Raw genomic sequence first — 6,897 nt, forward strand, 5'->3', positions numbered from 1 at the left:
TGACCAGAAAAGTGGCTAGACCTTCTGTTGTCACCAAAGTTTGCACTGAACGTAAGGAACAAAATCTCTCATCATTCTATATCAGTAACATTGTTTCTAAGTAGCTTCATTACAAAATCTCCATCTGGACATCACACAAGGAATATTGTTTTCTTGAGTCTTTTCAAGGAATATTGTTTTCTTTAGTCTTTGCTGGTTTTTACAGCACTATCAACACAATTTATTGTACGGTGAGCTGGCCTCCGCAAAGTAAGTGCAAGGGCATCCCCATCTTCGTTCAAAGATGTGTGCAAGCGAGATATGAAATCGCTTGATATGGGCTCTTAGGTGGGAGACACTGGGAGCTGGTCTCATCAGAGGTGAAGCCCGACTGCGACAGGCAGCTGAGGACAAACGTCATCACCGAAAGAACAGCCAGAGGCTACCAACGCAGGAAGACACCACTCACAAGTGCAGCCACGGCTACAGGGACTGCCATTCTGTGTGGACCTGTTCAGCCACAGCAAGCGCTGCTCTCGAACCTTAAATCTCCTACGGCGCAGATCCATAGTATCCTGAGACTGAAGGATGCCATGCCATCAACACAATTTTCACATGAGAGAAATAAAACAGCCAACTGTTAAAGTAGTCCATGGTAGTCATCTGGAGGAATTGACATGTCTATTCCAGAGAGCTGCATGTTGATGCCTGGCAATTGTCTGTTAGTTCTTGAATGACTAATTGAAGAAAATTTGTTTCACGGTGCTATTGGCACAATTTGATCATGTTAGCACAGCACTCATTTGGCTGGATGTCATGTGCAGAGCGGGGATGTTACAATCCAGGGTGAATGGAAGGTCCTTCCCGTCAGGGCATGGTATCTGCTTCTTTGATAGCTGTTAACTGTTGGCTTGGCATCTTTCTAAGAAAAATATATAAGGTAGAGTGAGTTACTAATTTTGAATAAAGACAATGTACATAGCTGCAATAATGGTCACTTAGCGCACACAGGAGAAATAAAGTTATGGAGAAAAAGAAAAAAAAGGAATGACCCTACAAAGGCATTCTCCACCCAACAGCTATAAGAAATAGTAGTAGTTTTTGATGGTGTATATTTTAACGAGGCAATTTTTTCATGTAAGTGCCAACTACAGAGTTTCCTAAAATCTGCCTTTCATAGCACTTATTAAAAGGACGGGCAGACATTTTTTTAAAATCTGAAAGTACATATGTTTTAAAACTGTTCCTTTATTTTTTCTTAAGAACTTACATCAGAATAGTTTGTTAATTTTTCAAAGTAGAATAAGGGTCGCTATAAAATTGTTTACTACCGGTTTAAAAAGACAGACATTTATAAAAATCTGTCAGTATAATTATGTTTTATCATTTACCCTTTCCACCTAAGTGCCAAATTAAAACTTTTAACTTTAAATCGGAAAAGCCGATTGGTATTTTTTAAAATTTTACTTCAATAATAAATGAACAAATAGTGTTCCAAGACATATTTCCCTGACAAATACCTCCTGTAGATGATCCTGTCTGTGGGTGCTCCTCCCGCTAGTCCTCCTGTCCTATGATGGTCCTGGGGATGAAGATGTGTCAATTAATAATATCCTCTTGATTCTATACAATTATTGTAACTGTTTCAGAAAATAAAAAGAGTCACGTTTCAATATTTTTTACTACTAGTTTCCGAATGGCACCATGCAGAAGAGTTAACGCTCAGATGCTACTGGATCGCTAACTACTACTAGTTTAAAATACCAGAAGGACATTTATAAAATCTGTCAGAATATACGTTTTATTATTTTTCCTTTTCACATAAGTGCAACCCCCCCCCCCCCCCCCACAACAAACTTTCACCTTGAAATTTTAAAAAATGGAACTTTTTTTTCAAATATTACCTTAATAATTAATAAAAGATTTTCCAAAACATATTTCCCAGACAAATAACTCTTGCAGATGCTCCTCCGGCTGGTCCTCCTGTCTGCGGCTGGTCCTAGTGATGAAGACGTCAATTAATACAATCGTCTTACATCTATGGGCTAAAGTTTTGTATTTTTGATTCAGAAAATAAAGACTCGTTATAATATTATCTACTACCAGTTTAAAAGGACATAAGGACATTGATAAAAACCTGTCAGTAAATACATTATGTTCTCTTTTCACCTAAATGCCATTAAAAAAAAACCCAACAAACTTTCACCACCAAATATTTTTTAAAGCCACAAAATTTATTTTTCTAATTTTACTTTAACAATCAACAAATAATTATCCAAGACATATTTCCTAAACAAATACCTCCTGTAGATGCTCCTGTCTGTGGGTGCTCCTCCGGCTGGTCCTCCTGTCCGCGGCTGGTCCTGGTGATGAAGACGAGTCAATTAATACAATCGTATTGCAACTATACAGTTTGTAATTTTGCTTGAGAAAATAAAAACAGTCGCTATATTTTCTACTACCGGGTTTAAAGGCCAGAATAACAGTTATAAAAACCTGTCAGTATACCAGCATACGTTTTATTATATTACCTTTTCACAGAAATATTTTTTTTAAACTTTCACTTTGAAATTGAAAAAAAAGCTAAACCAGCAATTTTCTAATTTTACTTCAACAATTAATAAATAATGTTTCAAGACATATTTCCCAGACAAATACCTTCTGTAGATGCTCCTGTCTGTGGGTGCTCCTCCGGCTGGTCCTCCTGTCCGTGGCTGGTCCTGGTGATGAAGACGAGTCAACTAATACAATTGTCTTACGTCTATACAGTTTACATTTTTGTTTCAAAATATAAAAAGAGCGGTTATAATATTGTTTACCACCAGTTTAAAAGGACAGAAGGTCATTAATTTTTAAAAAATTCAGTAATTACATTTTATCATTCTCCCTTTTCATCTAAATGCAGCAATAAAACGTTTACCTTTAACAAATAAAAAACCTATAATTATAATCAAATAATGTTCCAAGACATAGTTCACCCCCCAGGGCGGTGCTACTGACTGAAGTGTCTTTAGGCCATTCCCAAAGGGGGGACATAAACCCATGTTCTTATGAATAGTAGAATTGTAATTTGTAAATCAGTTGATTCATCCATGTCATGCTCATAACTGTGACTGGACTGCAAGAGGGAACTGCTGCTTTTTCTTTCCCAATCCATACTATTGTCATTTTTCTCTAGTTCTTTTGTATGTCGGTCACACTCTCGTGACCCGCTATTTCAGGGGTGCTTTGATAAAGCAGACTGTGCTGTTGAAGCTTGAAAGGTGGGCAGAAAAAGTATGATTCCCTGTAAGGACTTCTTTGTTGACATCCACCCCTTGGCGCTCATATGACCTTAAGCAGTTGCGAGCGCCTTAAAACCTCTACTGAAACAAAGTAAACAAAAAAGACAAAGTTCCCAGACTAATACCTCTTGTTAATGTCCTGTCTGCGGGTGCTCCTTATGGTGGTCCAGGTGGTCCTTAAGGAACAGTCCTGTATACACGCCACTCCAACATCATCACACTCAAACTCAAAATCAGCAGGAAGCTCTACGCACACCATTCTACCCCTGCAACCTCCCCCCCCCCCCTCACTTCCCCCCAAAAAAAGAAAAACCTACACTGCCCCCTCAACTACCTCCCGCCATGGCCATGGCAATATCTACAAAATCCTAGTCTGAACCTAGCCTATTCACCTAGCTCCCTATCAACCTATCTGCCCATCTCTACAGCCCCACTGCTTCACTTCAAGCCTGAGTGTGAGATACGGAAATCGTGTTGTCTGTGGGTGGTCATCCGGCGGCTGGTCCTGGTGATGGTAATACAATCGTCTTACATCGATACATACAGTTTGTATTCTTTTTGCGAAAAAATAAATTGTTGATAAAATATTTTTGCTACCGGTTTAAAAAGCATCAAAGACTTAAAAATTTGTCCAAAAAATGATTCATCTTTTTCCTTTTTTCACCTAAACATTAAAAAAAAAATGTTTACCTTGTACTTGTAATCAGAAAAACCAATAGGTATTTTTCTAATTTTACTTTAATAGTAAATTACCAAATGTGAGGTAGCGCGGTGGAATCAGGCTCTCGTCAGTTTTTGAGCATGTTGAGTTATTGGTATAATCTTAAAGGTTGTTTATTCGGGCGAAAGAAATATCCATTTATTATGAATACAAGTCGAGATAATTGCGAAAGAAAGAGGTGGGAGTCACCTGTTTTCAGAGGCAAAATTAGTGAGAAAATGGCCGCCAAAGATTAGCTATTTCCTTAGCTTGAGAGTCCGTTGTAACTTAAAATTCACATTTTTTGTGCCTTTAATCAAAGTTTTTCAGAAAAATTCACACAAAAATGAGTTCTTTAATGAGCATGAAAGGTGTTGAGCCAAAAAACAAAAATTTGATAAGAATTCACAAACCTGCGAAAAAATGCAATTTTTTTCACTTTGATTATTTTGACGAGAGCCTGATTCCACCACGTTGCCTCACAAATACAGTCGAACCTGCCCTGACGGCCACATGTACAAACGGCCACTTTTCGGGTTTTTTCTATATAATTTAACTGTGTAAAACGCACCTGTCCGACGCTGCCGCGGCCACCATATTTTAATACACAACCCTATCACACCAAACAACAAAACTGGTCTTAGACGGCCACCTCAGTGACTCTCTTACGTTTTGTCATAAATTGTGCACTGGCCCCTGGCGTTGTGGGGGGATCCGTCATAATTAAATCACCTGTCGTTGTTGTTGTTAATGTCCCTCCAACTCCAACTGATCATGTTGCGTAGGCCCCCTCCCACTTGACCAATAGGTAACAAATTTTCATCTGCTGGTGGTGTAAGCGTGTGATCCCTCATAACCCATAAGCCCCGCCCAAAACTCATACAAAAATCGTGAAATGAGTGGTCACTGTTTACCCAGTCTGTAACAAAGTAACAATGGACGTCACCATGAACTTGTGACAGAAGCGTCGCTTGTTCTCCTCGTGGTGGCGACCCATTTGTTTGTTTTACCATAGCACTTGGTCCTCCTTGTCTGACACGTCTCGTTTCTTTGTCGCCCTCGCAAAAAAACCAGCAACAAAAGAAAAAAAAAACAGCGAAAAAACAGCAACAACAATAACAACAACATAACAACAACAACAATGCAGCTACTTTCGAGAGGCCTCAGAAAGGAATGGTTTGTTTTCTTCATCTTGATCAGTCCTGCCCAAGACACCACCTGTCTTATACGACCACTTTTCTCCTCGACAATGGGTGGCCGTCTTATACGGGGTGCCCACGACAGCTGGATCGGGCCGATCACCCGACTCGATCGCCTGAAACTGAAAACAAACATGTTTGTTTTTGAGGCGATCGTGTCAGGCGATCGGCCCGATCGGCCGATCCCGTCGTAGTGGGCACCCCGTATAACACAGGTTCGACTATTACCAAATAATGTTCCAAGACATATTTCCCAGACAAATACCTCCTGTAGATGCTCCTGTCTGTGTGTGCTCCTCCGGCTGGTCCTGGTGACGGAGACGAGTCAATTTATACAATTGTCTTGTGTCTCTACAGTTTCCATTTTTGTTTCAGAAAATAAAGAGTTGATATATTTTTACTACTGGTTTAAAAGGACATTAATAAACATCTGTAAGTAAATACGTTTTTTATTTTCCTTTTCAGCGAAATGCAATTAAAAGCCTTACAGCTTGAAAATTGTTAAAAAATAGATTAATTTATTTTTCTAACTTCACTTCAATGTTTGATTACATTATGCTATTTGCACTGGGACATCTGACTGCATTTCATAGAAAGACAGAACAAAATGGTTCGGCCACCTGTTACGTATGTTACCTAGCCAGCCAGCCTTGAGAACCTATAACACCAAGCACTCAAGCTATACTATAAAGGAAGAGGAAGGCCACACAAAGGGTGGATTGAAGTTGTCAAGGAAGCCCTGATAAATCATAGTATCCGAACTGAAAGAGCTGCGGAGCTGCCCTACCATAGAAAACTGCATCTCCCCTCTAGGCATAATGGCAACAGAGGATGAAAAAGTAAAAGTAAGTAATTGATCAACAATGTTACAAGACATATTTCCCAGACAAATACCTCCTGTAGATGCTCCTGTCTGTGGGTGCTCCTCCGGCTGGTCCTCCTGTCTGCGGCTGGTCCTGGTGACGTAGACGTGTCAATTAATACAATCGTCTTACATCTATATAGTTTCCATTTTTCTTTCAGAAAATAAAGAGTTGATATATTTTACTACCGGTTTAAAAAGACATTAATAAAAAATATGTCAGTAAATACGTAGGCCTCTTATTATTTTCCCTTTTCACCTTTAAAACTTTTACCTTTAAATCAAAAGAACCAATAGATATTTTTCTTTTTTCTTTTTTTTGGTAGAGGTTTTACGGCGCTCACATCTGCATAAGGTCATATGAGCACCATGGGGTGGATGTCAACAGAGAAGTCTTTACGGGGAATCGGGCTTACTCTGCTCACCTCTCTGGCTTCAACAGCACAAAGTCTCTTTCGACTTTCAAAGCACCCCGGAAATAGCGGGTCATAAGAGTGTGAGAAATATATTTAAAAAAGTAGAGGAAAATGACGATAGTAAGGATTAGGAAAGTAAAAGCAGCAGTTCCCTGTTGTAGTTCAGGCACAGTTATGAGCATGACATTGTTGAATCAGCCCTTTTACAATTCTACTGTACATAAGAACTGGAGTAGGGTGAGACTCGTTAAATCAGTGTCCGTGAGTAACGAAGTGCTCGCTGGCACTACCCGCAAACAAGCGGACAGGTAACGAGCCATCCACTTGTGAAGAGTAGTTCGCTACTCATCGGACAGAGACAACAGTTCGTCTAGCCAGCGAGCGGACGGGTGGATGGAGAAACTCCATGTATTCAAGCAGGTAGACAGACGGACGGGGAGTGACTCCTATTGCATAC

The 6,897-nt window shown here is 39.7% G+C and overlaps 1 long non-coding RNA gene across 1 annotated transcript; it reads right to left on the reverse strand.

The window, feature by feature from the left end:
• Nucleotides 1–598: 598 nt before the first annotated feature.
• On the reverse strand, nt 599–2,322 carry LOC106013839. Its single transcript, XR_001185444.2, has 3 exons — nt 2,281–2,322; nt 1,500–1,561; nt 599–901 (listed from the first exon to the last, which is right to left on the reverse strand). It is a non-coding gene; the product is annotated as an uncharacterized LOC106013839 (long non-coding RNA).
• Nucleotides 2,323–6,897: the final 4,575 nt, after the last annotated feature.

The sequence above is a fragment of the Aplysia californica genome, unplaced genomic scaffold (assembly GCF_000002075.1).
Source record: "Aplysia californica isolate F4 #8 unplaced genomic scaffold, AplCal3.0 scaffold01355, whole genome shotgun sequence".
Taxonomy (NCBI): domain Eukaryota; kingdom Metazoa; phylum Mollusca; class Gastropoda; order Aplysiida; family Aplysiidae; genus Aplysia; species Aplysia californica.